Source organism: Pipistrellus hanaki, assembly GCF_964339955.1.
Source record: "Pipistrellus hanaki genome assembly, chromosome: 1".
In the NCBI taxonomy this organism is placed as follows: domain Eukaryota; kingdom Metazoa; phylum Chordata; class Mammalia; order Chiroptera; family Vespertilionidae; genus Pipistrellus; species Pipistrellus hanaki.
In genome coordinates this window covers 148518981-148530288 of record NC_140503.1, presented here as the reverse complement: position 1 = coordinate 148530288, position 11308 = coordinate 148518981, and the positions used below count along the sequence as shown (strand labels likewise).

At 44.7% G+C, this 11308-nt stretch overlaps 3 protein-coding genes across 6 annotated transcripts in view; 1 reads left to right on the top strand and 2 right to left on the bottom strand.

The window, feature by feature from the left end:
- Positions 1-11308, bottom strand: part of LOC311628140 (uncharacterized protein C4orf54) — a 336764-nt gene that overhangs the window by 177791 nt on the left and 147665 nt on the right. The gene's annotated exons all lie outside the window — the stretch shown is intronic.
- TRMT10A (tRNA methyltransferase 10A) overlaps positions 1-11308 on the bottom strand; it is a 250251-nt gene that overhangs the window by 177791 nt on the left and 61152 nt on the right. The gene's annotated exons all lie outside the window — the stretch shown is intronic.
- The window catches only part of LOC311628206 (uncharacterized protein C4orf17), a 46804-nt gene continuing 37284 nt past the window's right edge, over positions 1789-11308 (top strand). Inside the window, exons 1-2 of one of the 2 annotated variants that reach the window (XM_084895183.1) lie at positions 1789-2146; positions 4765-4868. The gene's annotated coding sequence lies outside the window, so the exon portion shown is untranslated. Of the gene's footprint in view, positions 2147-2281; positions 2359-4764; positions 4869-11308 lie in introns of those variants that run through there. The other variant, XM_084895184.1, reaches the window with a different exon arrangement.

Below are 11308 nucleotides of genomic sequence, written 5' to 3'. Positions count from 1 at the left end.
TGCATTGTTGCGAGAGTGTCCAAGACAGATTTTATTAATTATAATATTAGGGACACAGTGGCTCACTGTCCTCCAAGTGAATTAATTCCACACAAAGGAGATTTTAGTCTTGTGGACTAAAAGGGTAGAGGGGGTTTTCTAAGTCTTCAGACAAAGATGTTTAGACTCTGAGGTACTTTTCAGATAACAGCTATACATAATTTATTTAGAAAAACTCTTATAGACTCTACCACAGAGAATTCTCTCAATATATTTTATTAAGTATTACGGGTCCAATTTAAAATATATTTATGACTAATTCAGAACTAACAATTAGGATTAGCCCTGTAGCCAAATAAAATAAAAGCACTATCAGCCCATGAAGCTTGAGTGTGAGCCATTGTTTTAGCTGCAAAGGCTAAGGAACCAGGCTCGCCTTGCAGGCATCTTCAGACAAAGTGCAGCAGGTTTGGACACAAAAGTATTCTGAGGCTCAGCCTCCAAACCAAAGAAACCAAACTTTATCTCAGCAACGGAAAGGAAAGTTGTTTACTTATGAACAAAGGCAAAAGAGCACCAGCCTGGGAGGTGCCAGCACAAATACAAATATTCATTTGGTAAACTCCCTCCCTCTTGAGGCCCTGGCACAACCATATGGCATATTAATCTAAAACACATTTTACAGAAAATAGTGGTATTGAGTGAGGTTTAACATCAGTGTAAGCTTTATGGTCCTAATCCTTTCTCCAGGAGAGCTGATTGGATGATAAAATGTCAAGAACTGCAATGTGGAAGGTAACCTATTAAAAAACAGTTGAACTAAAGAAGTTCACAGTCATGTTGTATCATATAGCACATCAGCCCTAATTTTAGGTTTGGAGGAGTTGCCAGCTGAATGTCTTGCAAACCTTCCCACAGTGTTTCTATGAAATTCAGGGCCATCACTCATGATCCTGAATCTCCTAAATGCTGTGAGCCTGGCGCCGCTCCAGGAGCCTCCAAAGACACGTGTGAATCTCCAAACACCCACTAACTCTCATGTGCCCCGGACAGATGCACAGGAGGGGCTTTGGGAAGGGAGCTGCAGGGGTGAGGGCTCCGGTGGCAGACACACCCGCTCAGGACCTGGGGCCTCGCTGGAATATGCAGGGCCTTGGCTACCTACTCGGTAAATGGGAATGACAATCAATGCGTTACACGCCTGTCCTGGGGGTCCGTGGTGAGGATCCTACAGCACTTCCTACACCTCCTGGATCATAATCAGTAGCAAACAGGGTTATTATTAATTAACTAGGCTCCCATTGGCATCCAAAGGTTCATATTTTTTAAATATTTAAAATGTAGCCACTTGGGACAAAATGGCCTGGAGTCCAGGCTCAGAAAATAACTGTTTGCAGAAATCAGCTGTGCAGACCCAGGACCTCCCCTCAAAGCTTGGGGCTAAGACTCTCCTGCCTCAGGTGCCTCCAGAAATTCCGGTGGAGCCAAGGGCACAGTCTGATCCATACTGTGTTTGCCCAGGACCAAGGGGTCCCAGGACGCAGGAAGTGGGTGCTAAACCAGGAGAGTCCCAGGCCATGGGGACTGTCACCCTGTGTCCCTGAGTGTGTGTGGTCCACGGGGTCCTGTCCGCTCCTGAGCTCAGCCCTCCTCTCACAGCCCTGACCCTCCACCTCAGGGACAGCCTTCCTCTCACAGCCCTGACCCTCCACCTCAGGGACAGCTTCTGACCTGGTCACTAACCAGGCCTCTGCACACCAGGCTCAGAGGACAGCAGGGAGGAGGACAGGGTCCCTGCGGTCAGGAGAACTGGGTGAAATGCTGCTCCACTGGGACTGTCAGTGCTGTGGCCTCACACTCAGTGCTCTGAGCTTCCCAGGAGAGGAAGCACCTGCTTCCAGGCTTGTGGCGCCTGAGGGAGGTCGTGTGTGTGTGTGTGTGTGTGTGTGTGTGTGTGTGTGGAAGTGCTCGTTACACGGTCACACATTCAGAAAATGACAACGAGGACAACTTCAAGACGAAGCCAGTAAGAAACGGGCCTGTGTTCAGGGAAAGGACCTAGTTTATTGCTGAATCATTCTTAATAGCAGAAATGGCCAGGCAATAACAACAGGAGCAGCAACTGCTAGTCACCCGGAATCACCAAGAGCCAACGCCAGGCATTGGGGTGAGGCTTTATCCTGGCCTTTGTTCAGGTTTTCTCTCCAGCAGGCAGCTCAGGCCCTGGCAGGCTGGGGCCCGCCTTTGATCCTGGACTCTGCCAGCCACGCGCGGAAGGCCCTGCTGGGAAGAGGCGGGCGGGGTCTGCGCAGCTGTGCGCTCAGCGGCAGGATTGGGCTCATCCTCTCCAGGACGCGGTGCCAGCTCCCAGAGCTGTGGGTAGGTGTGCTGGGAGCTCGGGAAACGCTCTCCTGAGCCCCTGCCCAGAAAGATGCCCACATTCCCTAAGGGGGCGGGGAGGGGGGGGGGCTTCGCCTCCGCTCCTCCTGCCCTCCCTATGGCACAGTCTCCCACTGAGTGCGGGCTGGGAGAGTGTCCATCAGGGAGGCCAGCAATCTGGGCAAACACAAACCCCAGCTGTCAGTTCCCTTCCTGGCTGCCCTTTGGGAAAGCCCACGGAGGAGGAGAAGTCCGTGCACCGGGAGTCTGGCTGGCAGAGAGGGAATGGGCAGGGGCACAGGGCCGGCCAGGCTTCCCCGCAGAGCGGAGCAGGGCTGCGCCTGGCGGGGCAGCTCGGCCCCAGGCGGCACAGCGGCCAGAGGGGCCTGCGAGGAGCTGGAGGCAGAGCCAGGGAACAAGGCAGGCAGCTCCAGAGGCACTGCGGGGGCGGCTACTTCACCATGTGTTCCCTGTTGGCATCTATTCCCGGGCTCCCCCAGGCTTCTCTGTAAACATGGGGCAGGGCTCCAGGAAGCCAGCTCCAGAAGAGGCTGCAGAGGGTGGCTCCGGGCAGGCCTGTGAGGCTGTCATGGCGCCCACACCATCCCAGCCCCCACAGCCTGGCTGCCCTCTGTTCTGCATAAGCCTTTGGGAAGAAGGGAGTTTCCTCTGGGCCCGTGTGGGAGGGGGAAGAACCGCCTTGTGTTTCTACAGAAGTAGAAACTTGAGTGAAAGAAACTCTTAAGGCTGTTTGGTCTCAGTCTAAAGAAGAATTTTCCAATGTTGAACGGGTTAACATACGAAGCTTTTGAGCTACTTATCATTAAAAGGGCAGAACCACCTGTAGGTAAGAGTCCAGGGCAAACCCCTGCCTTGCTGGAAGGCCAGACCAGCCTTAGTATCATCTCAGACGGGAACATAAGAACTGATCAGGGGAAATGTGGGGACCAGCAAAGACAGCACATGCCTGGGCCTGAGCCCAGGGAGGTCACTGAATTCCCTCCTTTGCACTGCTGTGTCTGCTGCTAAAATGGGAAGCCAAGCTGGGTCCCCATATCTCAGCAGGTAAAGAGCAGAGTCCTGGGTCTGTCTTCTAAAACAGTCATATAGCATTAACCTTGAAATGCAGGCATGCTTGCAACGAGAGGTGAGGAAAGTGAAAGAGAGGAAGATGAGAGACAAACAAACTTAACTGTGTAAAAACCACCACAGTGTAACTTCTCAGCCGTTTCTTCCATCTCCCTGAGCCGAGAAAGCGTCTCCCGGCGCAAGGGGAATGCTGCTGTCACAGTGAGTCAGCTGTTTCTGTGGGCGCTGCCCCACCGGCCACTCCTGGTGTGTTACATTGTCTTTAGGTGGTTAGCGAGCAGATCCAGGAGAATGCTGAATCCCAGCTACATGGGATTCTGTAATATGATGAGGTTGTCTTGGGTCTAGAAATTTCTCTGTTTTGCAAGTTCAAAAACTTAATTTTATGAGTATGCCTAAATTTGCATAGATCCTGAAAGCTGAGTCACATGAATCGCATTCATGAAAATTTGATAAACTAGATACCAATTTATAAATTCATAATTTATTAATTTGTCATGCCTGGCACTATAACTTTGAACAGATTCTGCACAAGGAACATGATGGACGGATGTAATATTCAAAGTATTTATTAGCCTGAAAAGCATGGGCACCAGTTAATGGGAATGGATTTACAATCATATTGGAGAGATGTCTGCCCTGGAAATGGGGGCAGGAGTTAATATCTGAGGCACTCTACCACCTGCCAGTAACAACTATATGATCAATTTATGTTTGTTTTTTTTTTCATTGAAAACTTTAAATGACCCTTTGAGGAGGCATTTAAGAAACTAGGGCTCAGAGACTTAGACAACTTGTCCTTGGTCCCACAGGCAGTAAAGTTAGAGTATGATTTTAAGCACAGGTCCATGCGTACTATATTGCAAAGGGAAGTTCCCCCTGGTAAATTTGCAGAGGAAACACGTTTAGATCAGAGGGTCAGCTACTGTTGATATGATAAAAATAAAGGACACCATGATTTCTTAAAGGAATTATTTAAGTTCTTAAAGACTTTTCCTGATGAATGACACTAAAAACTAACAACTAGATTGTTTTATTTTGGCAAAGACTGGACTCAAATGTCTCAGCTCTCTGGACCGTCAGGGTCATTCTCTATGTGGCAAACCTGGCTGTTCGCCAGTGCATGGCAGGAACAAAGCTGAAATAAAAGTGCGGCTTTTATTTTCAAGTGATGCTTCTCGACTTTGGTTGCATATTAGGAAGACCGGGAATCTTTAAAAAAACATGACACAGACCAACTGTTAAAAAACCAACTGCTAAAAAAAACAACCGTTTAACCCACCTTCAGTTAAAAATAAGCTTGGGGTATATTCCCAGGTGATTGAAGCCTATATGGAACTGCTGTTCTACCAGTGTAGTGGGGGCACTCCAGTGTCCATGTTCCCATGTCAACCCCCTGTCAGCTACTCGTCCATGATGAGGTAAGTACCACTACTGAGAGCGTTGTATATTTTTTATATTCATTTATATTTTACTAAAGAATCAGTCCATGCTGTATTCGGGGAGGGGAAGAAGAGGTCTCCCCCACAGATGGTTTGGGAAGCACAGCTCAACACCAGGTATTAGGTCGCTTTGCTTCATCCCAAGACCACACTTTGTGGGAAGTGCCACCTGTACCTGCTGCCCTTCTAAGCCTGCTCCTGGGTCCTTCATCATTTATTGTTTCATTACCAGGGTCAAATACAGCATCTTCAATGGTTGGCTTATCTTTGCAAGTTTCTCTCTGAGGACAGAGTTGCAGCACTTCCTCACTTCTACAATGTACCTGAGAAAAATGGGAACATGTGAGAGTAAAACACAAATTGCCTCAAGTGATAACAGTGTCATGAAGGGCTCCATTGCTCTTTGAGATGAAGAAGTGGGTGCCTCACTTAGAGTAAATGAGAGGCTCCTCTGGGGTCCCAGCGAGGGGCAGGTACAGGATCTATGTTGGCCCACTGGACAACTGATGGTAGTCCTGTACCATCAGGACCAGGTGGCCAGGCAGGAAGGGGAAGAAAACATAATCACATTAAAAGGGACCAGCTCTGCCGAGATTGGACCGCTCAAGTGTTTTAAGGATGACCCACAAGACAGATTCAGGCAACAATAAGTTACAAATCATTTAAAGTACATAGCCAAATTACCTGATACTAAACTACTGTATTAAGGCAAGTTATGTCAGCCAGTTTTAAATTACAAGCTTACAAATTTTAATCCAGGAATAGCCTATTAACCAAACATCTTTAAAACTTTTTTATTTTATTTTATTTTATTTTATTTTATTTTATTTTATTTTATTTTATTTTATGTAATGTTGTTTGCTTTAGAAGTCCCAGGCCTTAGGGTGGGGCCTATCCCAAGAGCCCCTCCCAAGACTTTGATTTAGCAACACCCAGGAAACCTTTCATGCCAAACACAAACAGGAAATTTATTCAACAAGTAGCTCATCAAACAAGCATTGTTAAAGAGCAGAGTCATGGTGAGAGTGCAGCTTCCCTCCAGCAGGGCAGGAGGAAGCCAAAGTATGTGAACAACTACCTGATTAGTTCTCCAGTTCCAAAGGTCACCTGTGATCCAGACATCTTGACTGGGCTTATGGAAAAGGAAAGAACTGAATCAAATCGGAATCTGAGAAACTCAGTTCAATTGGATCTCCTAAAAGTCACAAATGCTATTGTATTGTCATAATTAGCTAGCTAATATCAACAATAGGAAGAGGGCAAAAGGGAGGCCAGACATTATAAGCATGGTCACCTGGGAAGCTTCACCAGAAAGCTTACTTCACACAGCATTGTTCTTCCAAGGGGATTAGCAGCCCCCCCTTCCCCCACCTGGTCCTGAACTGTTTCGGGGAGAAGGGGGAGATGGGCGCATGTGCAGTGAAGGTGGGGTAGTGAACCGAGGATGCTTGCCTGTCAGTCTGGCCTGGGGGGATAATTGGCTAGAGGCATAGAACCACTGCAAGTGCGGGAAATCCTGAAGGGTTAATTGGTTAAACTCCTAGTTATGATCCCCAGACAGAGTTCTCTCACTCTTGCACTCTTATTTCTTGTTTGCTCTGTAACCTGCACTTGCCCAAGTACTAAGCCGAAATGTGGCCTTAAGCAGCCGCATGGCCCATGGCCATGCAGACTCCACACACAATGGTCTGCAGCTGAGGACACAGCTAAGCCAGCCAGATGCTGGTCTGGACTGGACTTTCATATGGAACAAAGAATCTAAGCCAAGCATGTTAAACTCAAAGGCTAACATGAACCAAATAAACCAGGCATGTGAGTTTGACACGCTTGTTCTAGGCCAGTGGTCCATAAACTGCGGCTTGTGAGCCACATGTGGCTTGCGAGCCATGGTTTGCCACTCTGTTGACTAATGAGTTTGCCAACCACTATTCTAGGAAATAGCTTTAATTCTTGCCCTGTTGGAAGGTAAATATTGGACTTTTTCCATGATGGGAAGAAGGGAAATGAGACATTAAAAACCCAGAAGTTTAATTCCATGAAATCAAAAATTACTTATTCTCCTGGGCAAGTCTCAGGAAATCCCTTTCCTTGTGACATTGCAAGAATTCCACTTCCATCGGCCACAGGTGGGACACAGTGGGCACCCCACGGGTAACATTAGCAGTATAAATGCTTATTCATTTATTCAGTTACTCAATGAATCTTCCATTCATTCAACAAGATTTTATTAGTTTCTACTACAGGTATAGGTGTTAGGATATTGGTGGTGGGTTATGAGGTAGCTTCTGTTATAAGAAACTTAGAATATAACAAATTCTTAATAAACTTTTGTTTAAGCTAAATAGCCCTACAAGTTTCTTTTTAAGAAAGGTCAAGATAAAATATGGGTAACAAATCATGAACATTCTTTATTTTTTTATTCTTCATTTTTTTTATTAAGGTATTATATGTGTACATATCTTACCATTGCCCCCCCACACTCCCATACATGCCCTCCCTCCCCAGAGTTTTGTGTCCATTGGTTATGCTTATATGCATGCATATAAGTCTTTCGGTTGATCTCTTATCTCCCCCATATCTCCCTACCTTCCCGGCTGTAATTTGATAATCTGCTTGTTGCTTTACTGTTTCTGTGTCTATCTTTTTGTTCATCAGCATGAACATTCTTTAAATCATGTCATGCGCGCGCAAGTGCGCACACACACACACACACACACACCACAGACCAAGTGCATTGTCCAAATAACAGAGAGGACCAAACACCCTTCTGGTAATTTGAAAAATATGTTCATAAATTCCTGGCTACTTTTCCCTTGAGGAAGTGGAGCCTCTGCTCTCTCTGAGTGGGCTGAACATAGTGACTTGATTCTAATGAAGAGAATCAGGTGGAGGTGATGATGTGTAGTTCTGAAACTAGATCACAAAAGTCATTGGAACTTATTCCTTCCTGTCCTCGCTCTCTTGGATCCCTCACCCTGAGGAAAGTCATGTCCTGAACAGCCCTGTGGAGAGAAACTGAGCGATGTGAGTGAGACTGGCAATTGAACTTTGGCTCCAGCACATCTTCGGGGACTGCAGCCCTAGCTGACAGCTTGAATGAGACCTCATGAGAGACCCTGAGCCAGAACCACCAACCTCAGCCTTCCTTGATTCATGACCCTCAGAAATTGTGCAAGATAAGTAGTAGTAGTTGTTTTTAAACTGCTAAATTCTGAGTTATACAGCAAAGATAACTAAGGCACCTGCTTAACATTGGTAACTACTGCTTCTTTACTAATTACAAGTTCATTCCTCTTTCCTCCTTGATATATATTATTTTTGACACATTATTAAAATTCGCAGTCAGGCCAAAACCGGTTTGGCTCAATGAATAGAGCGTCAGCTTGGGAACTGAAGGGACCCGGGTTCAATTCCGGTCAAGGGCATGTACCTTGGTTGCGGGCATATCCCCAGTAGGGGGTGTGCAAGAGGCAGCTGATCGATGACTCTCTCTCATCGATGTTTCTAGCTCCCTTCCTCTCTGTACAAAAATCAATAAAATATATATTTAAAATTCGCAGTCAGGATTGTTTTTGCTTACTGACAATGTTCCATCAGGGCAAAGCCTAACTTCCTTAAACTTACACACCTAACACAAGAGCAAAGCTCATCAGTTTTCTGACCCTCTTGCTGAGGTGGCTCCTGCTGGCTGAGGTTGTGCTATCTTTTGTTACAACAGGAAAATAGACCCAAACTTTGATTGCAGGTGCCTTTTTGGTCAATTTAGACCAAAAGTGTCAACAATATTTGGAAGTTGTATTGGGCAGTAGACTTCCTGTACTGTGCATAGATGGAAAGTAATTTAAGTTGGCAATAGATACAATTATAAAAATATTAGCTAATATTTATTGAATGTTCATCACATGACAGATATAGTGTTAAGTGTACATACATTGCATCATTTTATTATACTAAACTAGAGGCCCAGTGCATGAATTTGTCCACAGGTGGGGTTCCTCAGCCTGGCTGGTGATCCGGGCTAATCAGGCCGGCTAGCCATGGGAGGTTGGCTATGGGAGCACACCGACCACCAGGGGGTAGCTCCTGTGTTGAGCGTCTGCCCTCTGGTAGTCAGTGTGTGTCAGTGACAGGTCAACCAGTCATTCAGTTGTTCAGTCACTTAGGCTTATATATATGTGTGTATATAAATGTGTGTGTGTGTGTGTGTGTATTAACATTGTGAAGTGATTAATATAATTATCTTCATACTAGAGGTAAGTAAATGGAGGGGTTGATAGGTTAAGTAAGTAACCCAATGTCACACAGCTAGGCAATGGTGGAATTTGAATTCAAACATCATCCAGACCAACATTCCTATCGTTCATGAATTAATGCAGCTAATGTGAGCCATAATATCTACTTAATTCTAAAAGTCAGTGATCCCAAATATTTCCTTCAGCCCAATTGCCAGCTACCCCACAAACTCGCACTGTGTCTGGAATCCAACCTTTTCTAATCACCTCGAAGCAGGTTTCAAAGACTCTGTATCAAGTGATCTTAGGGACAGCCAAACATAAGTTGGAGGAAGGCTACCATGGCTTAAAGAAAATTTGGAAACTATGAATTAAGCTTCTTTTTAGTAATAGTCACAAATCTGGACACAGATTCCCCACATACTCTTAGAAGATTTAAGTGCAAAAATATTTTCCTGAAAGTAAAGTGAATGTTCTACTTTTTTTTTTTTCCAACCCAGTAAATTATTGGAAGAAGGAATAACAAACACACTGAGAAATTTCCTAAGCAAATATTCTCCATTTTCCATTTGTTGCTGTATATTACTTCTCATAGAGAATCATTTCTTTCAGAGCTGGAAGAATGAAGTGTTCAGGTGCTTGGCCAGGAGGAGTCAATGACATATAGATTGAAATGCCATGAGCTGTCTGGCAGCATGTAATCAATTTATTGCATCCCTTTCAGGTTTGGGGAAATGCCCCCAGCCATCTCCAGATGATTCAGCCCTGCTGGAATTGGCTTCCAGCAAGGTGCTTCTCAAATTCTGGGAAAGCCACAGAAAGTAAAATGGGGACCTTGAAAATTAATCTAAACCAAGATATTCAGCAGAGGAATTTAAAAATCTATAGACAAAAAGGTACATAAGGTAGAAAACCCCCACCCAGCTGGTTCTTCAAATTAGTTGAGAGTCCATCTGCACTTCATAAGCCAGATGATAGATTTACTTGCCTTGCTTCTTTAACAAATTGGAATGTTTTACTTTTTTTAAATACATTACTTCCTTAATAAATTCACTTTAACACAACACAATAATCTGGAGTCACTCATTAGAATTCATTTTTATCAGCATGACAAGAATCGAGGTGGGGACAGTCCTCTGATTCAGGGGACTACCTGCTAATATCTCTGGTGTCTGTGAGAGGTACCTGTAACAGAACCACCTGGAATCTAGCTGAACAGAATTTCTATAACTAAGGATATAAGAGAAGCCCATTGAGACTGGTAGAGAGGATGAAGATGCTGAATGAGCATATGGTGTGACAATGAAAAAGTGGGAGGATTATCTGGCTACATAGGTCCCTCATGAAGAGTGAGGCATCCCAGCCACACAGTGGGCTCCCAAACCTGGAGTCTTATTACCAAAAAGAGGAGTCCCCAAAATATGTGGCTGTGAAAACCAGTGGGGATTGCATCTGATAAAGACGAAGGGCTGCTAAAAACCAAGGTGCTTATCTTAAAGGGACCAACAGTGATAAGACTCAAATACATAGAAGGGCACATACAACCCACACAGGCTCAGATGAGGTTCCACTGGGCCCCACATACATCTTCTGCATGGCCACTCTGCCAAGACTGGAAGACATAGACTTAAAAAAAGAAAAAAAGAAAGAAAAGAAACTAGACTGATTGCTTTCACCATACACAAAAATTAACTCAAAATGGATTAAATGTTAACTTGTAAGACCCCAAAATCATACAACTCTTAGAAGAAAACATAAGCAGTAAAATATTTGACATCACTCTTATCAATACTTTTTTGATATGTTTTTCTAGGCAAGAGAAACAAAAAAATAAATAAACAAATGGGACTACATAAAACTAAAAGTTTTTGCCCAGCAAAGGGTACCATCAACAAAACAAAAAGACAATCTACAAAATGGGAGAATATATTTAAGGGGTTCATATAAAGAATATATAAGGAACCTGTACAACTTAACACCAAAAAACTGCCTCCAAAAAAAAAAAAAAAAACCCATTCCATACAATCTGATTAAACGCAGCTTCTGCATTGAGTATCTGCCCCCTGGTGGTCATTATGTGCCATAGCAACTGGTCATTCTGCCATTTGGTCTATTTTCATATTAGCCTTTCATTTTATAGGACTAGAGGCCCAGTGCACAAAATTCGTGCAGGGGGGGGGGGGAGGG